General features: G+C 44.9%; 18 non-coding genes across 18 annotated transcripts; all 18 read right to left on the bottom strand.

Moving 5' to 3' along the window:
- Positions 1 to 8,847: 8,847 nt before the first annotated feature.
- Positions 8,848 to 8,920, bottom strand: Trnat-ugu (transfer RNA threonine (anticodon UGU)). The gene has a single exon. It is a non-coding gene; the product is annotated as a tRNA-Thr (tRNA).
- Positions 8,921 to 9,171: 251 nt separating this feature from the next.
- Trnai-uau (transfer RNA isoleucine (anticodon UAU)) lies at positions 9,172 to 9,281 on the bottom strand. Its single transcript has 2 exons — positions 9,244 to 9,281; positions 9,172 to 9,207 (listed from the first exon to the last, which is right to left on the bottom strand). It is a non-coding gene; the product is annotated as a tRNA-Ile (tRNA).
- A 1,008-nt stretch (positions 9,282 to 10,289) lies between these two features.
- Trnat-ugu (transfer RNA threonine (anticodon UGU)) lies at positions 10,290 to 10,362 on the bottom strand. The gene has a single exon. It is a non-coding gene; the product is annotated as a tRNA-Thr (tRNA).
- Positions 10,363 to 11,730: 1,368 nt separating this feature from the next.
- On the bottom strand, positions 11,731 to 11,803 carry Trnat-ugu (transfer RNA threonine (anticodon UGU)). The gene has a single exon. It is a non-coding gene; the product is annotated as a tRNA-Thr (tRNA).
- Positions 11,804 to 12,054: 251 nt separating this feature from the next.
- Positions 12,055 to 12,164, bottom strand: Trnai-uau (transfer RNA isoleucine (anticodon UAU)). The gene is made up of 2 exons: positions 12,127 to 12,164; positions 12,055 to 12,090 (listed from the first exon to the last, which is right to left on the bottom strand). It is a non-coding gene; the product is annotated as a tRNA-Ile (tRNA).
- A 1,008-nt stretch (positions 12,165 to 13,172) lies between these two features.
- Positions 13,173 to 13,245, bottom strand: Trnat-ugu (transfer RNA threonine (anticodon UGU)). Its single transcript has one exon. It is a non-coding gene; the product is annotated as a tRNA-Thr (tRNA).
- A 1,368-nt stretch (positions 13,246 to 14,613) lies between these two features.
- Positions 14,614 to 14,686, bottom strand: Trnat-ugu (transfer RNA threonine (anticodon UGU)). Its single transcript has one exon. It is a non-coding gene; the product is annotated as a tRNA-Thr (tRNA).
- Positions 14,687 to 14,937: 251 nt separating this feature from the next.
- Positions 14,938 to 15,047, bottom strand: Trnai-uau (transfer RNA isoleucine (anticodon UAU)). Its single transcript has 2 exons — positions 15,010 to 15,047; positions 14,938 to 14,973 (listed from the first exon to the last, which is right to left on the bottom strand). It is a non-coding gene; the product is annotated as a tRNA-Ile (tRNA).
- Positions 15,048 to 16,053: 1,006 nt separating this feature from the next.
- Positions 16,054 to 16,126, bottom strand: Trnat-ugu (transfer RNA threonine (anticodon UGU)). The gene has a single exon. It is a non-coding gene; the product is annotated as a tRNA-Thr (tRNA).
- A 251-nt stretch (positions 16,127 to 16,377) lies between these two features.
- Positions 16,378 to 16,487, bottom strand: Trnai-uau (transfer RNA isoleucine (anticodon UAU)). The gene is made up of 2 exons: positions 16,450 to 16,487; positions 16,378 to 16,413 (listed from the first exon to the last, which is right to left on the bottom strand). It is a non-coding gene; the product is annotated as a tRNA-Ile (tRNA).
- Positions 16,488 to 17,494: 1,007 nt separating this feature from the next.
- On the bottom strand, positions 17,495 to 17,567 carry Trnat-ugu (transfer RNA threonine (anticodon UGU)). The gene has a single exon. It is a non-coding gene; the product is annotated as a tRNA-Thr (tRNA).
- A 251-nt stretch (positions 17,568 to 17,818) lies between these two features.
- Trnai-uau (transfer RNA isoleucine (anticodon UAU)) lies at positions 17,819 to 17,928 on the bottom strand. The gene is made up of 2 exons: positions 17,891 to 17,928; positions 17,819 to 17,854 (listed from the first exon to the last, which is right to left on the bottom strand). It is a non-coding gene; the product is annotated as a tRNA-Ile (tRNA).
- A 1,007-nt stretch (positions 17,929 to 18,935) lies between these two features.
- Positions 18,936 to 19,008, bottom strand: Trnat-ugu (transfer RNA threonine (anticodon UGU)). Its single transcript has one exon. It is a non-coding gene; the product is annotated as a tRNA-Thr (tRNA).
- Positions 19,009 to 19,259: 251 nt separating this feature from the next.
- Positions 19,260 to 19,369, bottom strand: Trnai-uau (transfer RNA isoleucine (anticodon UAU)). Its single transcript has 2 exons — positions 19,332 to 19,369; positions 19,260 to 19,295 (listed from the first exon to the last, which is right to left on the bottom strand). It is a non-coding gene; the product is annotated as a tRNA-Ile (tRNA).
- Positions 19,370 to 20,376: 1,007 nt separating this feature from the next.
- Positions 20,377 to 20,449, bottom strand: Trnat-ugu (transfer RNA threonine (anticodon UGU)). Its single transcript has one exon. It is a non-coding gene; the product is annotated as a tRNA-Thr (tRNA).
- Positions 20,450 to 20,700: 251 nt separating this feature from the next.
- On the bottom strand, positions 20,701 to 20,810 carry Trnai-uau (transfer RNA isoleucine (anticodon UAU)). The gene is made up of 2 exons: positions 20,773 to 20,810; positions 20,701 to 20,736 (listed from the first exon to the last, which is right to left on the bottom strand). It is a non-coding gene; the product is annotated as a tRNA-Ile (tRNA).
- Positions 20,811 to 21,818: 1,008 nt separating this feature from the next.
- On the bottom strand, positions 21,819 to 21,891 carry Trnat-ugu (transfer RNA threonine (anticodon UGU)). The gene has a single exon. It is a non-coding gene; the product is annotated as a tRNA-Thr (tRNA).
- A 251-nt stretch (positions 21,892 to 22,142) lies between these two features.
- Trnai-uau (transfer RNA isoleucine (anticodon UAU)) lies at positions 22,143 to 22,252 on the bottom strand. Its single transcript has 2 exons — positions 22,215 to 22,252; positions 22,143 to 22,178 (listed from the first exon to the last, which is right to left on the bottom strand). It is a non-coding gene; the product is annotated as a tRNA-Ile (tRNA).
- Positions 22,253 to 22,744: the final 492 nt, after the last annotated feature.

Here is a 22,744-nt window from a genome sequence, read left to right as displayed (position 1 = left end):
TGCTATACCCAACACTATGAAGCCCAGTTCACGATTCATTTGTCCCTTGGATGGTGTGTAGTACTGAGCGAGTGTGGGTTTATTAGCGGTTCCAATTGTTTACCAGTTAGTAGGTAGTATTCTTTCATTGCTTCATCAACATCGTTGAATGTTTGAACGGGCTGGTTTTCACGCTGGAGTTGTTCATTAATAAAATCGATCCTCTGGAGGCGTTTTTTAGCGTACTCAGCCTGTGCTCTTTGTAATTTCTCAGTAGCGAGATCGTGTCGCTTCCTTTCTTCCTGTATTTCAGCCGCGTGATCATCTCGTAGTTTCGAGAAGAGGAAATTACTCCCGGAAAATGCTAGGGCATTCACTAACGCCCCACCGACCATCATAGCTATCGTGGCCATCCCTATATTTATTTCATTATATTATCAGGTATTATTCCTTGTTTTACTAGGATTGTCTTTTGTGGCCATAGCCATACCAAGGTTCATTATGAGCATACCCATATCCTGCAGGTTGAAATCTAGCTTGATAGTTGGTTGTTTAAGCACCATTTTAGTCAACCGAGCGTACCCTACGGCTAGACTGGCTACCACTGTGGCGTGGTATGCGTCGTTGACGAACGTTTTCCCCTCAGACATTATGTATATGATATAAAATATTAAAATTATAACATGATATGCGGGTCGACAGTGGGGCCTGCCGGCGGCGTGGGGGTACCCCCCACACCCCTAGAGTTTCCCTCACTGTGGGAGGGTATCCCCACGTATAACCATGTTATAACCACGGCAGCAGTTACGCCTACAGCCAACAACAGTCGGGTTGGGGTGGTCACTTTATGTTGGTTACACCACCGTTTTTTACCGGCAGCTACTCTCTTAGGATTCTTTTGTCTGGTTACTGTTGGGGGTACCCCCACTGGGGTCACTGGTTCCTGTGAACCCACTGTTGGGGGTACCTCCACTGGTTCCTGTGCAGCATCCATCTATACTATTATTATTATTCTTTCTCTCAAATTGACAATGTTTTGCCGTGATAATCGCCGCCGTCACTGGAGCCAACAACATACCATATTTGTGGTACAGCCCGCAGCTGATAGAGCTCACGGCGTGTTCGATAAAAGGGTCTTTCTCGAGGTCTTCCCACAGGTAAAGTCGGCGCTCTGGTGGAATGGGAAGGAAGTGTGATACAATACCGGTGTATATCTGGGTCATAGCCGATCCTATTGTCTTTGTCATTTCTGCTCCGAGCCGGGACTCGTATCTAGCGTACAGCTTATCGATTTCTTCGGCTGACATTTTGTGAATTTTATCCGGAGTGTAGTCTCCAAAGTAATGTTTGGCTTTGCCGCCAACAGCCAACGCCACCAGTTTCTCTCGCTTGTCATCAGTGGGGCCTGCCGGCGACGTGGGGGAACCCTCCACAGACAATTGTTCGAGCAATTCCTCACACTCCATCTTATAATATAACAAGTAAGATTTAGTTTTAACTATATAATACCCGATGCAGGCAAAACACAGAGAAATGAAGGTTAAGTTGCACACGACAAATACTTCAAATATCATAGCTATATACTTAGCTTTGTTTAGCTTTGCTTAGCTTTGCTTAGCTTTGCTTAGCTTTGCTTAGCTTTAGCATACTATATATGCTACTGGTTGGTCGGTCTTTAGCATGAGCTTAGCGTGTTTAGTTTCAGCGAGCTGTTTCTTCACCCGTTCCCGTTCTAATTTACTCATCACATCGTTCTCTCTCAAACACTCCTCGAACGAATCCCTGTCCTTGCAGTGAAATAAGGCTACCCATCGCGTCTGCTCCCTGAGGTCTTTCAACACCGAGTTGAACTTCTGCGTTAGCACCCAGACGCTGTGATTTGCATGCCGGCCGGAGAAGGCCAGGTACGATAGCATGTCTCTCTTTTTTGTTATCTCGCGATTAGCGCTGCAGTCGTCCAGTATGAACAGCGTCGGTTCCCCTTTAAATTTCTCGTGAAGAGCTTTCAACCAGTCCTGCAGGCGTGTTCCAGGGTCGATTTTGTGTACGTCCGGGTCCGTCATCACCCAAGGTCGCGCGTACGTTTTATTCATACTCAGAGTAGGGCATATGATAACGATGTTATCGAATACATCCTTGTAGTAACCCTCCAACATATCCAACACGAAAACGGTCTTCCCACAGCCAGTCTGCCCGCACACTATGGCGCAGTGTGGGTCAGTGGGTAGTTGTGGGTACCAGGATACCTTTCATCGATCGCGCCGGCACGTTCAGGTTGATATTCCACACAGTGTCGCTCTTATCTCGCACGACTGATCTATGCCTCAGTACGCGATCGTACTGGATAGCCATCTTCCCAGAGTACTGACTTCGAACCTGCCTGGCCAGCTCAGGGCTAGTGACCATGTCGAACTCCAGAGAGATGTTGTCTATGGCATAACTGGCCTCATCACCGTTCGGCGTACGCACTACTTTGCTATAGTCGTTAAACGTGAGCTCGTATTCGAGTCTATCACCCAGCGCGGCCTGGTAAAACGGCGCGTGTCCCGTGAGCAACTCGAAGTCTAGCGGCACGCAGAATCGATTCCCGTATGCTCGAGCGATGGCCTTTTCACCGTCCGATAGCTTGTCTTGCTGCTCTTGCGTGAAGACATACCCTATGCGCGCCCGGGTTGATTTACTGATGCCCTGGTACACATCATTGACTCGTTCTCTCTCGCTTTTCCAGAGATCCTTGTAGCAGTGAAACACGTCGCTGTCGTCGATGCTCAGCACCTCGTTACCGCTGATCTTGACGGTCGTTTTCTTGATGATGGCTCGACCCACGTTACGCACTAGCTCGCGTTTGTCGTTGTCGGAGGTCAACGTGATATTGAACGCCAGTCGAACAGTGCCTGGTACAATGAGGTCATTCTCACCAAGGTTTGGAAATCTAACCAGCAGAGTTTGATTCTGGTCTATCTTGCTGGGATTGTTGGTGATGGTCACCGACTGGCGCACGGCTCTGGCTCCTAATGGCTCTCTCAATCTTCTGAAAGGATCTAATTTTCTACCGTACATTGTTATATAAAAGAAATATATTTTTAATACTAATGGATGAAGATATAGATATGACGGAGATGCCGGGCGCTAGTGCCCAGGCATTCGATGATGAGCAGGAGACCTCATTTACTAGTTCACCATTGAACCAAGAACTCTTGGAAACAATGGTAAATGATTATTACGAAAGTTTAAGAAGAGATAAAAACTACGTTGAACCACAGGGTCGATATCATAAGAATTTTTTTATTGATACAAAGGGTGTTCTACGCCTTAAGTCTGACCCAGGGGTTGACCTCTTTAACAAGAGCAATAAAAAACCACTGGCCTTGTCAACTCTAGCCAGCCGCCATGGTGTCGAATTTATCCGTAAAAATCTAAACATGAATGATTACGGTGGTGCAATACCTAAGGCCGTTAAAGAAGATCTGCAAGCTACCAGATCCCACCTCACCACTAGAGATGAAATGACACCACAGCGTGCTACAGAAGCCTCGGACAGCATAGAAAAACTGTTGAGCACCTACTGGGACAAACCGTTACCGGGGTTTGACTTTCCGGTAAGGGAACTGCGCGGCTTAGACGAAGCCGTGAAACGCGTGCGTGGAGAACTCGTGAACAACATGGGGAAACTGAACGAAATCGACGAGCACATCGCTAGGGAAAAAACCAAACTCAACGAAACTGAAAACGATGATATGAAGCGTCGTATCAATGAACGAATACGTGATTTAGAAGACGAGAGACGTACACGATTGGAAGCCGCTTCCTCGAATCGTGAACAGCTTCGATCCCAGATCAGTCGCATTCGGGAAACAATCGATAGAATACTGAACGAGGATACAACTTTAGCCAACAGGATTCGGATATTATTCCGGGAGCAAGGGGTCACCATCGCCAGTATTCTGACTGCATTGGGTTTCATCATATCAACCCTGGTGGTGTCACTGGTGGGGGGAACCCCCACACCTGGCGGCGGGGGAACTCCCACAGGCGGCGGGGTTAAAGACTGGATAAAAAAACTCGGGGAAGGCTTAGCTAAACTGGCTGGTAAAGCCGCCGAAGCCCTTCCCGGCATCCTGGGTAGCATCGTCTCGTGGTTGTTGAGCGCTCTGTCTAAAACTGCCATATGGCTCAGTCAAAACCTGTGGGCAGCCATCGTCGCCGTGGCGGGTCTGGTGTACGTAGCGGCTAAAAAATCTTTAACCAAATAAGTCCCAAAGCTACCCCACCAACCACCAGGGCCGTTTTATTATCAATATGCTGCTGATAGGGGGGTACCCCCACATGAATATGGGGGTGTGGTGTTGGTTGAATTTTAGGCTCCGGAGGTGGCGCCACTATACCCTTTTCACGTGGTGGGATGTGTGGGATATAGGGGGTGTTAATATCGGGGTTGATACCCAACTTTTGATCCTTCGTGGCTATGACTATTTTGTTGTTATAACCCACCACTTTTTTTACTCTCAGTTGCATATCACTCGGAGCCATGTACAGCCCCACACCGAACACGTAATTGACTTTCGATCTGGCGTATTCTAACACGTTTTCGTAACGGTCGATGGCCCGCGGGAGATCAACTGGAGAATTGATAGCATCCTCAACGTTGGAAACGAACTGTTTCTGAGCGTCGTAAGCAGTTCCCTTACCGAGGATGTTGGAACGCGTCATAGACTGCGCACCCAACAGCGCCCACACGTACGTTCGAATCGAGACGTTCAACCTGACTACCCCGGCACGAGTGAATCCTTTCGACGTGTCCAGCATGAACATTTTCCACCCGTCTGCGGTTGACTGCTCCACTTTCTGGACTGTGAAAGCAACACCACCTTTAAAGTTCATACGATCATCCCTCCATTCATTACTCGACAAAGCAAAGTCCTGGCGTAGTATATCTCGTTTCAGTAAATCATCACTGACTTCTTTCACTGATCGCGCGCCATCATAAGGAATACCCAACCCGTGGTTCGGCCCCGGCAAACGCCAATCCGTCTTCGGGTTTATTTCGAATTCATTGCAAATATGTTCGTAGGCCCGTCTATCGTACGGGTTGTTTGTTGCGCCCCACGCTTTGTCCTGTGGGAGGGGGGCGCTGATCTCTTTAAGGATACGTCTGACCTGGTAGTACACGTGGAACTTGAACACAGACTGACTCAGCGGTCCACGCCGAGTGTCGGCCAATGTCACACCACACCCCGTTGTAGCGCACCACACGGCAAAGTTGAATTGATTCTGCCAGAACTGCATAGGGTTGTTGAACCAAGCGTGGACTGCATAAATGTAGTCACCGAAAGCTTATACTTATCGAACACATCTAAAAGCTGGGCATTGAAATACAACTCAGGAGCAACCACGATCTTCATGGGGGAGAAATCTACATCCAGTTTAGGGTAAAACACACCAGGGGAATACATTTTAAAACTATTATATAATGAGCATATATACTCTAACATGTACATAACACTTCCAGGAATAACAAGCGGTGAGGCCGTTCAGCTGACGCACGCGATCGATAACACGTCAGGTCAACTCGAAGTCGCACTCTGCGATATCACCTACCTACCGCAATGGACTAACATCAACGCCAGCAACAATAAGCTGTTCGTCAGTGGAACTCGCAGCCAGATAACTGACGGCTACTACAGCGTGTGCTCTCTAAACGACGAGGTCTTCAAACCCCTGGGAGCCGAACTCAAGATGAACGACTCAAACGGCACAGTGGTGTTAATCAACAACGGAAGAAACCCCTTGAGGCTCGGCCGACCATTAGCGAGGATACTCGGTATGTCTCCTGACGAGATAAAACCAACAACAACCGTCACAGGCACGAAGTTACCCGACCTAGTACCGTACCGAGAGCTGTACATTCATCTCGGTCAGGTGAGCACAACGTACAACATTCAAGGAGGTCACCCTTCCACTATACTGAGAGCAGTGCCGGTGAAAACTGAGAAATTCAACGACGGTAGAACCGAGTCGTTTTCACCACGGCAGTATAAGAGATTAACCCAGGGCAACATACCTGAGCTGACAATATCAGTGTTAGATATAAATCATAATCCTGTAAATATAGGATACCTCAGCTTAACGCTTCATGTAAAATGACCAGCGCACAAGGGCCCGGAGTGAAAAAATGCGTCAATATCGGGATCTCCGACCTCGGAGACACGCGCGGTTTCGACGCTCCCGGAGTAGATGGTAAATCGTACGCCTTGCAACTGAAAAACAACATTTACAAACGCGTTGAAATCCCCTCCGGTGGAACCCTAAGTGATATGATAGATACCACAAGAGCAACAGTCAACACTAAGTACGCCCTTGTCAACACCGGTGATAATAATTGGATAATATACCCATCGTTCGGGGGTAAACTGTTCGACTTAGACGATGTTGAGAGCACTACCGTCGCCCAAAACAAACCATATATGCTCGTCTTCACTGAAGATAACAAGTGGGTGTTGTTACCCGATAACGACGACTGGTTTCTCAATATTAGACTCGTCTCCCCTTACGTGTTTACGGATAACAAAGACAACCACCTAAATAAAGTCGTGAACAATGGAACCCTGCTTGTGGCTTATGTCCCAACTCAGAGACGTAGCGTAGTCGTCAGCCCAGTCAACACTATGGCAGCCCACATGCTATCGAGTAAACCGGCCATACAAAACGTGACATTGCAGTTGGTGTCTGAATTCGAAGGTGTGGTCAAGATACTAGAGAGTCTACCGGCAAACTCAACACTGATCATCAAAGTCTACCTAGGGGAACCATCGGGGAATAATATCGAGATCGTGAAGGGGATCAAACTCGGGTGGGTGAAACGACACCAGTATCAAGTTTGTAACGTTTACGTGCGGGTGGGTTCCGACTCCAACACCAGTCTGCAGGGGGTCAACGTGATCGTGGAAAACAAGATATCACTAACCAATATCTTCCTACCTGACAACATACACTTCATGGGTATGAAGTTCACCCCTGAACTATTATCAAAAAACCAGTTGGAAATTATATCATAATAGTATAATAATGACCAGTCATCATCCCAACACTACGCTTAACGACCTAGGAGATACGGAGGGATTCGATCAGCCTGGTGAGGAAGATGAATTATACGTCCTACACTTCAAAGACAACGTGTACAGACTGGTGCCGTTATCAGATTTAAAAGAGCCTAAATGGCTGATCAACTTAACACTCGCCTCACCTTATATCACAATGGATACATATACAAAATATGTCACTAAGATTAGGAACAACGGTATCTGGACCGGGGATTTCATTCCGGATAGGGTATTCATAGCAACTTCTGAGACCGAAAAAAATAGGTTAATGCCTGGAGAAGACAATAAATTAGCATTTATCAATAATAATCCTAACGTAGGTCTTAATACATCCTCCCCTTTCACACTCATCATAGAAGTCTTCTTTGTATTTTTAGGTAATGAAAACACCTCAAAAGTACACCAAATTTTACCCGGGGTGTCAATACACTGGTTTGACGAACACACAAGAAAATATTGTCGTATTGTTATACAACGGGATACCTACGGGGGTCCTATAAACCGCTTAATAAATCTCAGTGGGGTTTTTATTACAACAGAAAATTCTATTAGACTCTCACCTATTACCCTGAATACTAGTATACAACTTGTAGACTTCAAATACATTGAAGGACTATTAAATGAAACCCAATTAAAATATCTTTCAAAATATATATTATAGGATGGGTCTGTACCCAGTCGTAGAGGAAGTAGCGAAGACGTTGGAAACCGTAGATGGGTTCCGCTTGAGGCAGTTATGTGATGTGAAACGTCAACTAGAACAAGACCGTGACACGCGGAAAGCACTATGTAAGAAGTACAATAGGGCTTTCAATATCGTGGACGGGGCTGACACTACCCTTATGGCAACCAGCATGGGACTAGGGGCGGCAGGCGTTGGGTTGTTGGCTACCATCGTGGCTGCACCTATAGTGCTAGGTTTTGAAATAACAGCTGGGGTGGCAGGGGTGTTAGGGTTGGCGCTTAAGTTAGTATCACGCAGACTTCATCGTAAGGCATTGAAACACGACGAGATCAGGGTTCTGGCCGAAGCAAAGCTCAACACAGTGAGTGAGCGTATTTCCACGGCACTCTCTGATAGTAAGATCTCAGAAGAGGAGTTTCGTTCAATCCTCTCTGAACTCACAAAATATAACGGAATAAAACAAGATATTCGGTCCAAGTCTCGTAAGTCTGCTATCAGCGAGGACGAGAAAAAAAGTACATAGAACAGGGGATACAAAAAGCCCAGCAAGCCTTTATTATGAACACCAAAGAGATCGTAGGCGGTTCACGTTAAACTGTTTCATCGATATAAACATGACATAGGGGAACACGAGGGCGATAGCCGTAAGCGAGCCACCGATCCTATATGGTCAGTCAAAACTTACAACATAGATAAAGTGGATATGAAAGCCGACGAACCTAACTTGTACTACTTGAGGGGTGGGCCGGGTAGGGGGTTTGTAAGAGAAGAATTATTGATCGTACCGTACGGCACAGTGTTACCTCCAACCAATACACGGTAAACTGTTTCATTGTAGTAGGGGTAATAGTAGCAAGAGCTAATGGCCCAACCAAAGCCTTATTTAGTAAATAAGGCTTTGTAGAGACATTTCTTGAAAGTGAGCCAAAACCCCTATTCCCTATACTACTGACCGGTACCCTTAGAACTGAGTTACCTTAGTTGCTTGCACAAGACTTCACCATGGTGCCTGATGAAGAGGGTTTATTAGCTCAACTGCAAAAAAAAACCCCCAAAATCTTAAAACAGCGACAAAATACAGCTAGCCCCCAGTGAGGATCGAACTCACGACCCCTGGTTTACAAGACCAGTGCTCTAACCACTGAGCTATGGAGGCATCTGATAAGTGGGGGCAATTTGCCATGCTTTTAACAGCTGTTGGTCCCGGGGTGGTCGATTGCAGTTACGATCTGTCTGTGTAAACACCATTGGCGTGGGATATTCTAAACTTCACATATTTCAAAATGTGTCAGTTGCCATTTACAAGATGTATTTTCATCTGTCACACACTTACTTCCATGACGCTGGTGGGTGTAATGGGAGTGAGAGTGTTTGAGAAAATGTCAGAAAAATAAAGAAAAGGAAGCATGCCCCGGGTGAGGCTCGAACTCACAACCTCCGCATTCCTCATCCCATGCTGATCATGGGGTAGGTACTGACTATAAGTACGGCGCGCTAACCGATTGTGCCACCGGGGCAGCTGATAAACAGCTGAACATTTTCACTGGAAACTACTCAGCTATTCTTCAAGCAGTCAAATACATTCGGATATGGAAAATTGCCACATGTTGCATATTGAACTGAACAAGCATTAAGTAGGTCAATCGCAACTCGGGTATTTCATCTTATTCTCTTCTTTACCTCTCCAAAGTTCCAGAATTTGCTTTCAAGCTGATAATTGTTTCATGTTGATGCAACTGAAACGTTTGCTTGGCGGCCGATTTGCATGTGAGGGGACGTTCACCGTCTGGGTAGCACAATGGCATCCTGACACCTCGGTGATAGAAATCTGTAGAAAAAATGAGCCTCCAGTGAGAATCGAACTCACGACGCCTGCTCTACAAGACCAGTGTTCTAGCCACTGAGCTATGAAGGCAGTAGGCCATCAACCGCAACGTATCAATTCCTATTTTCGCTCTTATCTCTTAGACTAAGATCTCTTGCAGTAGAAAACACAAATAGATTGCAACAGCACATTCAAACAATACCGTTTTTATGGGTGTCTTCTGACAAATATTGAGTGCGAAAGATACATTTTGTTCACTTAAAATATATGAATTGTACAACTTCAGTTGAGTCGAGTAGAGGCATTTAATTATAAAGGCTTGGGTATGGACTTCAGACCCTCAAAGGCACTTGCACTTGGGTAACAAAGGCCACGTTAAACTCACACATGCATTTGTCCCTAATGCCACTGTGGTGAACTCACAGCTGTTTCCAGTCATGTGACGAATAGTTGGCCTCAAAATGCACAAAGGTTTCTTCCGAATGAGGACCAAATTATTGCATGTTTTGAAAGAAACCTATTTGATAGTCCCAAACGATCATCGATGTCCCGACCCCTAGTTTAGGAGACCGGCACCCTTAGAACTGAGATACCTTAGTTGCTTGCACAAGACTTCACCATGGTGCCTGATGAAGAGGGTTTATTAGCTCAACTGCAAAAAAAACCACCCAAAATCTTAAAACAGCGACAAAATACAGCTAGCCCCCAGTGAGGATCGAACTCACGACCCCTGGTTTACAAGACCAGTGCTCTAACCACTGAGCTATGGAGGCATCCGATAAGTGGGGGCAATTTGCCATGCTTTTAACAGCTGTTGGTCCCGGGGTGGTCGATTGCAGTTACGATCTGTCTGTGCAAACACCATTGGGGTGGGATATTCTAAACTTCACATATTTCAAAATGTGTCAGTTGCCATTTACAAGATGTATTTTCATCTGTCACACACTTACTTCCATGACGCTGGTGGGTGTAATGGGAGTGAGAGTGTTTGGGAAAATGTCAGAAAAATAAAGAAAAGGAAGCATGCCCCGGGTGAGGCTCGAACTCACAACCTCCGCATTCCTCATCCCATGCTGATCATGGGGAAGGTACTGACTATAAGTACGGCGCGCTAAGCGATTGTGCCTCCGGGGCAGCTGATAAACAGCTGAACATTTTCACTGGAAACTACTCAGCTACTCTTCAAGCAGTCAAATACATTCGGATATGGAAAATTGCCACATGTTGCATATTGAACTGAACAAACATTAAGTAGGTCAATCGCAACTCGGGTATTTCATCTTATTCTCTTCTTTACCTTTCCAAAGTTCCAGAATTTGCTTTCAAGCTGATAATTCTTTCATGTTGATGCAACTGAAACGTTTGCTTGGCGGCCGATTTGCATGTGAGGGGACGTTCACCGTCTGGGTAGCACAATGGCATCCTGACACCTCGCTGATAGAAATCTGTAGAAAAAAATGAGCCTCCAGTGAGAACCGAGCTCACCATGCCTCGTTTACAAGACCAGTGTTCTATCCACTGAGCTATGAAGACAGTAGGCCATCAACCGCAACGTATCAATTCCTATTTTCGCTCTTATCTCTTAGACTAAGATCTCTTGCAGTAGAAAACACAAATAGATTGCAACAGCACATTCAAACAATACCGTTTTTATGGGTGTCTTCTGACATATATTGAGTGCGAAAGATACATTTTGTTCACTTAAAATATATGAATTGTACAACTTCAGTTGAGTCGAGTAGAGGCATTTAATTATAAAGGCTTGGGTATGGACTTCAGACCCTCAAAGGCACTTGCACTTGGGTAACAAAGGCCACGTTAAACTCACACATGCATTTGTCCCTAATGCCACTGGGGTGAACTCACAGCTGTTTCCAGTCATGTGACGAATAGTTGGCCTCAAACTGCACAAAGGTTTCTTCCGAATGAGGACCAAATTATTGCGTGTTTTGAAAGAAACCTGTTTGATAGTCCCAAATGATCATCGATGTCCCGACCCCTAGTTTAGGAGACCGGCAGCCTTAGAACTGAGTTACCTTAGTTGCTTGCACAAGACTTCACCATGGTGCCTGATGAAGAGGGTTTATCAGCTCAACTGCAAAAAAAACCCCAAAAGCTTAAAACAGCGACAAAAGACATCTAGCCCCCAGTGAGGATCGAACTCACGACCCCTGGTTTACAAGACCAGTGCTCTAACCACTGAGCTATGGAGGCATCTGATAAGTGGGGGCAATTTGCCATGCTTTTAACAGCTGTGGGTCCCGGGGTGGTCGATTGCAGTTACGATCTGCCTGTGTAAACACCATTGGCGTGGGATATTCTAAACTTCACATATTTCAAAATGTGTCAGTTGCCATTTACAAGATGTATTGTCATCTGTCACACACTTACTTCCATGACGCTGGTGGGTGTAATGGGAGTGAGAGTGTTTGGGAAAATGTCAGAAAAATAAAGAAAAGGAAGCATGCCCCGGGTGAGGCTCGAACTCACAACCTCCGCATTCCTCATCCCATGCTCATCATGGGGAAGGTACTGACTATAAGTACGGCGCGCTAACCGATTGTGCCACCGGGGCAGCTGATAAACAGCTGAACATTTTCACTGGAAACTACTCAGCTATTCTTCAAGCAGTCAAATACATTCGGATATGGAAAATTGCCACATGTTGCATATTGAACTGAACAAGCATTAAGTAGGTCAATCGCAACTCGGGTATTTCATCTTATTCTCTTCTTTACCTCTCCAAAGTTCCAGAATTTGCTTTCAAGCTGATAATTGTTTCATGTTGATGCAACTGAAACGTTTGCTTGGCGGCCGATTTGCATGTGAGGGGACGTTCACCGTCTGGGTAGCACAATGGCATCCTGACACCTCGGTGATAGAAATCTGTAGAAAAAATGAGCCTCCAGTGAGAATCGAACTCACGACGCCTGCTCTACAAGACCAGTGTTCTAGCCACTGAGCTATGAAGGCAGTAGGCCATCAACCGCAACGTATCAATTCCTATTTTCGCTCTTATCTCTTAGACTAAGATCTCTTGCAGTAGAAAACACAAATAGATTGCAACAGCACATTCAAACAATACCGTTTTTATGGGTGTCTTCTGACAAATATTGAGTGCGAAAGATACATTTTGTTCACTTAAAATATATGAATTGTACAACTTCAGTTGAGTCGAGTAGAGGCATTTAATTATAAAGGCTTGGGTATGGACTTCAGACCCTCAAAGGCACTTGCACTTGGGTAACAAAGGCCACGTTAAACTCACACATGCATTTGTCCCTAATGCCACTGTGGTGAACTCACAGCTGTTTCCAGTCATGTGACGAATAGTTGGCCTCAAAATGCACAAAGGTTTCTTCCGAATGAGGACCAAATTATTGCATGTTTTGAAAGAAACCTATTTGATAGTCCCAAACGATCATCGATGTCCCGACCCCTAGTTTAGGAGACCGGCACCCTTAGAACTGAGATACCTTAGTTGCTTGCACAAGACTTCACCATGGTGCCTGATGAAGAGGGTTTATTAGCTCAACTGCAAAAAAAACCACCCAAAATCTTAAAACAGCGACAAAATACAGCTAGCCCCCAGTGAGGATCGAACTCACGACCCCTGGTTTACAAGACCAGTGCTCTAACCACTGAGCTATGGAGGCATCCGATAAGTGGGGGCAATTTGCCATGCTTTTAACAGCTGTTGGTCCCGGGGTGGTCGATTGCAGTTACGATCTGTCTGTGCAAACACCATTGGGGTGGGATATTCTAAACTTCACATATTTCAAAATGTGTCAGTTGCCATTTACAAGATGTATTTTCATCTGTCACACACTTACTTCCATGACGCTGGTGGGTGTAATGGGAGTGAGAGTGTTTGGGAAAATGTCAGAAAAATAAAGAAAAGGAAGCATGCCCCGGGTGAGGCTCGAACTCACAACCTCCGCATTCCTCATCCCATGCTGATCATGGGGAAGGTACTGACTATAAGTACGGCGCGCTAAGCGATTGTGCCTCCGGGGCAGCTGATAAACAGCTGAACATTTTCACTGGAAACTACTCAGCTACTCTTCAAGCAGTCAAATACATTCGGATATGGAAAATTGCCACATGTTGCATATTGAACTGAACAAACATTAAGTAGGTCAATAGCAACTCGGGTATTTCATCTTATTCTCTTCTTTACCTTTCCAAAGTTCCAGAATTTGCTTTCAAGCTGATAATTCTTTCATGTTGATGCAACTGAAACGTTTGCTTGGCGGCCGATTTGCATGTGAGGGGACGTTCACCGTCTGGGTAGCACAATGGCATCCTGACACCTCGCTGATAGAAATCTGTAGAAAAAAATGAGCCTCCAGTGAGAACCGAGCTCACCATGCCTCGTTTACAAGACCAGTGTTCTATCCACTGAGCTATGAAGACAGTAGGCCATCAACCGCAACGTATCAATTCCTATTTTCGCTCTTATCTCTTAGACTAAGATCTCTTGCAGTAGAAAACACAAATAGATTGCAACAGCACATTCAAACAATACCGTTTTTATGGGTGTCTTCTGACAAATATTGAGTGCGAAAGATACATTTTGTTCACTTAAAATATATGAATTGTACAACTTCAGTTGAGTCGAGTAGAGGCATTTAATTATAAAGGCTTGGGTATGGACTTCAGACCCTCAAAGGCACTTGCACTTGGGTAACAAAGGCCACGTTAAACTCACACATGCATTTGTCCCTAATGCCACTGGGGTGAACTCACAGCTGTTTCCAGTCATGTGACGAATAGTTGGCCTCAAACTGCACAAAGGTTTCTTCCGAATGAGGACCAAATTATTGCGTGTTTTGAAAGAAACCTGTTTGATAGTCCCAAATGATCATCGATGTCCCGACCCCTAGTTTAGGAGACCGGCAGCCTTAGAACTGAGTTACCTTAGTTGCTTGCACAAGACTTCACCATGGTGCCTGATGAAGAGGGTTTATCAGCTCAACTGCAAAAAAAACCCCAAAAGCTTAAAACAGCGACAAAAGACATCTAGCCCCCAGTGAGGATCGAACTCACGACCCCTGGTTTACAAGACCAGTGCTCTAACCACTGAGCTATGGAGGCATCTGATAAGTGGGGGCAATTTGCCATGCTTTTAACAGCTGTGGGTCCCGGGGTGGTCGATTGCAGTTACGATCTGCCTGTGTAAACACCATTGGCGTGGGATATTCTAAACTTCACATATTTCAAAATGTGTCAGTTGCCATTTACAAGATGTATTGTCATCTGTCACACACTTACTTCCATGACGCTGGTGGGTGTAATGGGAGTGAGAGTGTTTGGGAAAATGTCAGAAAAATAAAGAAAAGGAAGCATGCCCCGGGTGAGGCTCGAACTCACAACCTCCGCATTCCTCATCCCATGCTCATCATGGGGAAGGTACTGACTATAAGTACGGCGCGCTAACCGATTGTGCCACCGGGGCAGCTGATAAACAGCTGAACATTTTCACAGCAAATTACTCAGCTAGTCTTCAAGCAGTCAAATACATTCGGATATGGAAAATTGCCACATGTTGCATATTGAACTGAACAAACATTAAGTAGGTCAATCGCAACTCGGGTATTTCATCTTATTCTCTTCTTTACCTTTCCAAAGTTCCAGAATTTGCTTTCAAGCTGATAATTCTTTCATGTTGATGCAACTGAAACGTTTGCTTGGCGGCCGATTTGCATGTGAGGGGACGTTCACCGTCTGGGTAGCACAATGGCATCCTGACACCTCGCTGATAGAAATCTGTAGAAAAAAATGAGCCTCCAGTGAGAATCGAGCTCACCATGCCTCGTTTACAAGACCAGTGTTCTATCCACTGAGCTATGAAGGCAGTAGGCCATCAACCGCAACGCATCAATTCCTATTTTCGCTCTTATCTCTTAGACTAAGATCTCTTGCAGTAGAAAACACAAATAGATTGCAACAGCACATTCAAACAATACCGTTTTTATGGGTGTCTTCTGACAAATATTGAGTGCGAAAGATACATTTTGTTCACTTAAAATATATGAATTGTACAACTTCAGTTGAGTCGAGTAGAGGCATTTAATTATAAAGGCTTGGTTATGGACTTCAGACCCTCAAAGGCACTTGCACTTGGGTAACAAAGGCCACGTTAAACTCACACATGCATTTGTCCCTAATGCCACTGGGGTGAACTCACAGCTGTTTCCAGTCATGTGACGAATAGTTGGCCTCAAACTGCACAAAGGTTTCTTCCGAATGAGGACCAAATTATTGCATGTTTTGAAAGAAACCTGTTTGATAGTCCCAAATGATCATCGATGTCCCGACCCCTAGTTTATGAGACCGGCAGCCTTAGAACTGAGTTACCTTAGTTGCTTGCACAAGACTTCACCATGGTGCCTGATGAAGAGGGTTTATCAGCTCAACTGCAAAAAAACCCCAAAAGCTTAAAACAGCGACAAAAGACATCTAGCCCCCAGTGAGGATCGAACTCACGACCCCTGGTTTACAAGACCAGTGCTCTAACCACTGAGCTATGGAGGCATCTGATAAGTGGGAGCAATTTGCCATGCTTTTAACAGCTGTGGGTCCCGGGGTGGTCGATTGCAGTTACGATCTGTCTGTGTAAACACCATTGGCGTGGGATATTCTAAACTTCACATATTTCAAAATGTGTCAGTTGCCATTTACAAGATGTATTTTCATCTGTCACACACTTACTTCCATGACGCTGGTGGGTGTAATGGGAGTGAGAGTGTTTGGGAAAATGTCAGAAAAATAAAGAAAAGGAAGCATGCCCCGGGTGAGGCTCGAACTCACAACCTCCGCATTCCTCACCCCATGCTGATCATGGGGAAGGTACTGACTATAAGTACGGCGCGCTAACCGATTGTGCCACCGGGGCAGCTGATAAACAGCTGAACATTTTCACAGCAAATTACTCAGCTAGTCTTCAAGCAGTCAAATACATTCGGATATGGAAAATTGCCACATGTTGCATATTGAACTGAACAAACATTAAGTAGGTCAATCGCAACTCGGGTATTTCATCTTATTCTCTTCTTTACCTTTCCAAAGTTCCAGAATTTGCTTTCAAGCTGATAATTCTTTCATGTTGATGCAACTGAAACGTTTGCTTGGCGGCCGATTTGCATGTGAGGGGACGTTCACCGTCTGGGTAGCACAATGGCATCCTGACACCTCGCTGATAGAAATCTGTAGAAAAAAATGAGCCTCCAGTGAGAATCGAGCTCACCATGCCTCGTTTACAAGACCAGTGTTCTATCCACTGAGCTATGAAGGCAGTAGGCCATCAACCGCAACGTATCAATTCCTATTTTCGCTCTTATCTCTTAGACTAAGATCTCTTGCAGTAGAAAACACAAATAGATTGCAACAGCACATTCAAACAATACCGTTTTTATGGGTGTCTTCTGACAAATATTGAGTGCGAAAGATACATTTTGTTCACTTAAAATATATGAATTGTACAACTTCAGTTGAGTCGAGTAGAGGCATTTAATTATAAAGGCTTGGTTATGGACTTCAGACCCTCAAAGGCACTTGCACTTGGGTAACAAAGGCCACGTTAAACTCACACATGCATTTGTCCCTAATGCCACTGTGGTGAACTCACAGCTGTTTCCAGTCATGTGACGAATAGTTGGCCTCAAAATGCACAAAGGTTTCTTCCGAATGAGGACCAAATTATTGCATGTTTTGAAAGAAACCTGTTTGATAGTCCCAAATGATCATCGATGTCCCGACCCCTAGTTTAGGAGACCGGCACCCTTAGAACTGAGTTACCTTAGTTGCTTGCACAAGACTTCACCATGGTGCCTGATGAAGAGGGTTTATCAGCTCAACTGCAAAAAAAACCCCAAAAGCTTAAAACAGCGACAAAAGACATCTAGCCACCAGTGAGGATCGAACTCACGACCCCTGGTTTACAAGACCAGTGCTCTAACCACTGAGCTATGGAGGCATCTGATAAGTGGGGGCAATTTGCCATGCTTTTAACAGCTGTGGGTCCCGGGGTGGTCGATTGCAGTTACGATCTGTCTGTGTAAACACCATTGGCGTGGGATATTCTAAACTTCACATATTTCAAAATGTGTCCGTTGCCATTTACAAGATGTATTGTCATCTGTCACACACTTACTTCCATGACGCTGGTGGGTGTAATGGGAGTGAGAGTGTTTGGGAAAATGTCAGAAAAATAAAGAAAAGGAAGCATGCCCCGGGTGAGGCTCGAACTCACAACCTCCGCATTCCTCATCCCATGCTCATCATGGGGAAGGTACTGACTATAAGTACGGCGCGCTAACCGATTGTGCCACCGGGGCAGCTGATAAACAGCTGAACATTTTCACAGCAAATTACTCAGCTAGTCTTCAAGCAGTCAAATACATTCGGATATGGAAAATTGCCACATGTTGCATATTGAACTGAACAAACATTAAGTAGGTCAATCGCAACTCGGGTATTTCATCTTATTCTCTTCTTTACCTTTCCAAAGTTCCAGAATTTGCTTTCAAGCTGATAATTCTTTCATGTTGATGCAACTGAAACGTTTGCTTGGCGGCCGATTTGCATGTGAGGGGACGTTCACCGTCTGGGTAGCACAATGGCATCCTGACACCTCGCTGATAGAAATCTGTAGAAAACAATGAGCCTCCAGTGAGAATCGAGCTCACCATGCCTCGTTTACAAGACCAGTGTTCTATCCACTGAGCTATGAAGGCAGTAGGCCATCAACCGCAACGTATCAATTCCTATTTTCGCTCTTATCTCTTAGACTAAGATCTCTTGCAGTAGAAAACACAAATAGATTGCAACAGCACATTCAAACAATACCGTTTTTATGGGTGTCTTCTGACAAATATTGAGTGCGAAAGATACATTTTGTTCACTTAAAATATATGAATTGTACAACTTCAGTTGAGTCGAGTAGAGGCATTTAATTATAAAGGCTTGGTTATGGACTTCAGACCCTCAAAGGCACTTGCACTTGGGTAACAAAGGCCACGTTAAACTCACACATGCATTTGTCCCTAATGCCACTGGGGTGAACTCACAGCTGTTTCCAGTCATGTGACGAATAGTTGGCCTCAAACTGCACAAAGGTTTCTTCCGAATGAGGACCAAATTATTGCATGTTTTGAAAGAAACCTGTTTGATAGTCCCAAATGATCATCGATGTCCCGACCCCTAGTTTAGGAGACCGGCAGCCTTAGAACTGAGTTACCTTAGTTGCTTGCACAAGACTTCACCATGGTGCCTGATGAAGAGGGTTTATATGCTCAACTGCAAAAAAAAACCCAAAAGCTTAAAACAGCGACAAAAGACATCTAGCCCCCAGTGAGGATCGAACTCACGACCCCTGGTTTACAAGACCAGTGCTCTAACCACTGAGCTATGGAGGCATCTGATAAGTGGTGGCAATTTGCCATGCTTTTAACAGCTGTTGGTCCCGGGGTGGTCGATTGCAGTTACGATCTGCCTGTGTAAACACCATTGGCGTGGGATATTCTAAACTTCACATATTTCAAAATGTGTCAGTTGCCATTTACAAGATGTATTTTCATCTGTCACACACTTACTTCCATGACGCTGGTGGGTGTAATGGGAGTGAGAGTGTTTGGGAAAATGTCAGAAAAATAAAGAAAAGGAAGCATGCCCCGGGTGAGGCTCGAACTCACAACCTCCGCATTCCTCATCCCATGCTCATCATGGGGAAGGTACTGACTATAAGTACGGCGCGCTAACCGATTGTGCCACCGGGGCAGCTGATAAACAGCTGAACATTTTCACAGCAAATTACTCAGCTAGTCTTCAAGCAGTCAAATACATTCGGATATGGAAAATTGCCACATGTTGCATATTGAACTGAACAAACATTAAGTAGGTCAATCGCAACTCGGGTATTTCATCTTATTCTCTTCTTTACCTTTCCAAAGTTCCAGAATTTGCTTTCAAGCTGATAATTCTTTCATGTTGATGCAACTGAAACGTTTGCTTGGCGGCCGATTTGCATGTGAGGGGACGTTCACCGTCTGGGTAGCACAATGGCATCCTGACACCTCGCTGATAGAAATCTGTAGAAAACAATGAGCCTCCAGTGAGAATCGAGCTCACCATGCCTCGTTTACAAGACCAGTGTTCTATCCACTGAGCTATGAAGGCAGTAGGCCATCAACCGCAACGTATCAATTCCTATTTTCGCTCTTATCTCTTAGACTAAGATCTCTTGCAGTAGAAAACACAAATAGATTGCAACAGCACATTCAAACAATACCGTTTTTATGGGTGTCTTCTGACAAATATTGAGTGCGAAAGATACATTTTGTTCACTTAAAATATATGAATTGTACAACTTCAGTTGAGTCGAGTAGAGGCATTTAATTATAAAGGCTTGGTTATGGACTTCAGACCCTCAAAGGCACTTGCACTTGGGTAACAAAGGCCACGTTAAACTCACACATGCATTTGTCCCTAATGCCACTGGGGTGAACTCACAGCTGTTTCCAGTCATGTGACGAATAGTTGGCCTCAAACTGCACAAAGGTTTCTTCCGAATGAGGACCAAATTATTGCATGTTTTGAAAGAAACCTGTTTGATAGTCCCAAATGATCATCGATGTCCCGACCCCTAGTTTAGGAGACCGGCAGCCTTAGAACTGAGTTACCTTAGTTGCTTGCACAAGACTTCACCATGGTGCCTGATGAAGAGGGTTTATATGCTCAACTGCAAAAAAAAACCCAAAAGCTTAAAACAGCGACAAAAGACATCTAGCCCCCAGTGAGGATCGAACTCACGACCCCTGGTTTACAAGACCAGTGCTCTAACCACTGAGCTATGGAGGCATCTGATAAGTGGTGGCAATTTGCCATGCTTTTAACAGCTGTTGGTCCCGGGGTGGTCGATTGCAGTTACGATCTGCCTGTGTAAACACCATTGGCGTGGGATATTCTAAACTTCACATATTTCAAAATGTGTCAGTTGCCATTTACAAGATGTATTTTCATCTGTCACACACTTACTTCCATGACGCTGGTGGGTGTAATGGGAGTGAGAGTGTTTGGGAAAATGTCAGAAAAATAAAGAAAAGGAAGCATGCCCCGGGTGAGGCTCGAACTCACAACCTCCGCATTCCTCATCCCATGCTCATCATGGGGAAGGTACTGACAATAAGTACGGCGCGCTAACCGATTGTGCCACCGGGGCAGCTGATAAACAGCTGAACATTTTCACAGCAAATTACTCAGCTAGTCTTCAAGCAGTCAAATACATTCGGATATGGAAAATTGCCACATGTTGCATATTGAACTGAACAAACATTAAGTAGGTCAATCGCAACTCGGGTATTTCATCTTATTCTCTTCTTTACCTTTCCAAAGTTCCAGAATTTGCTTTCAAGCTGATAATTCTTTCATGTTGATGCAACTGAAACGTTTGCTTGGCGGCCGATTTGCATGTGAGGGGACGTTCACCGTCTGGGTAGCACAATGGCATCCTGACACCTCGCTGATAGAAATCTGTAGAAAAAAATGAGCCTCCAGTGAGAATCGAGCTCACCATGCCTCGTTTACAAGACCAGTGTTCTATCCACTAATCTTTGAAGGCAGTAGGCCATCAACCGCAACGTATCAATTCCTATTTTCGCTCTTATCTCTTAGACTAAGATCTCTTGCAGTAGAAAACACAAATAGATTGCAACAGCACATTCAAACAATACCGTTTTTATGGGTGTCTTCTGACAAATATTGAGTGCGAAAGATACATTTTGTTCACTTAAAATATATGAATTGTACAACTTCAGTTGAGTCGAGTAGAGGCATTTAATTATAAAGGCTTGGTTATGGACTTCAGACCCTCAAAGGCACTTGCACTTGGGTAACAAAGGCCACGTTAAACTCACACATGCATTTGTCCCTAATGCCACTGGGGTGAACTCACAGCTGTTTCCAGTCATGTGACGAATAGTTGGCCTCAAACTGCACAAAGGTTTCTTCCGAATGAGGACCAAATTATTGCATGTTTTGAAAGAAACCTGTTTGATAGTCCCAAATGATCATCGATGTCCCGACCCCTAGTTTAGGAGACCGGCAGCCTTAGAACTGAGTTACCTTAGTTGCTTGCACAAGACTTCACCATGGTGCCTGATGAAGAGGGTTTATATGCTCAACTGCAAAAAAAACCCCCAAAAGCTTAAAACAGCGACAAAAGACATCTAGCCACCAGTGAGGATCGAACTCACGACCCCTGGTTTACAAGACCAGTGCTCTAACCACTGAGCTATGGAGGCATCTGATAAGTGGGGGCAATTTGCCATGCTTTTAACAGCTGTTGGTCCCGGGGTGGTCGATTGCAGTTACGATCTGCCTGTGTAAACACCATTGGCGTGGGATATTCTAAACTTCACATATTTCAAAATGTGTCAGTTGCCATTTACAAGATGTATTTTCATCTGTCACACACTTACTTCCATGACGCTGGTGGGTGTAATGGGAGTGAGAGTGTTTGGGAAAATGTCAGAAAAATAAAGAAAAGGAAGCATGCCCCGGGTGAGGCTCGAACTCACAACCTCCGCATTCCTCATCCCATGCTGATCATGGGGAAGGTACTGACAATAAGTACGGCGCGCTAACCGATTGTGCCACCGGGGCAGCTGATAAACAGCTGAACATTTTCACAGCAAATTACTCAGCTAGTCTTCAAGCAGTCAAATACATTCGGATATGGAAAATTGCCACATGTTGCATATTGAACTGAACAAACATTAAGTAGGTCAATCGCAACTCGGGTATTTCATCTTATTCTCTTCTTTACCTTTCCAAAGTTCCAGAATTTGCTTTCAAGCTGATAATTCTTTCATGTTGATGCAACTGAAACGTTTGCTTGGCGGCCGATTTGCATGTGAGGGGACGTTCACCGTCTGGGTAGCACAATGGCATCCTGACACCTCGCTGATAGAAATCTGTAGAACAAAATGAGCCTCCAGTGAGAATCGAGCTCACCATGCCTCGTTTACAAGACCAGTGTTCTATCCACTAATCTTTGAAGGCAGTAGGCCATCAACCGCAACGTATCAATTCCTATTTTCGCTCTTATCTCTTAGACTAAGATCTCTTGCAGTAGAAAACACAAATAGATTGCAA

This window comes from Haliotis asinina, chromosome 14 (genome assembly GCF_037392515.1).
Source record: "Haliotis asinina isolate JCU_RB_2024 chromosome 14, JCU_Hal_asi_v2, whole genome shotgun sequence".
Lineage (NCBI taxonomy): Eukaryota > Metazoa > Mollusca > Gastropoda > Lepetellida > Haliotidae > Haliotis > Haliotis asinina.
Note: the sequence above shows the minus strand (reverse complement) of the source record. Positions and strands in the feature narration are given on the sequence as shown.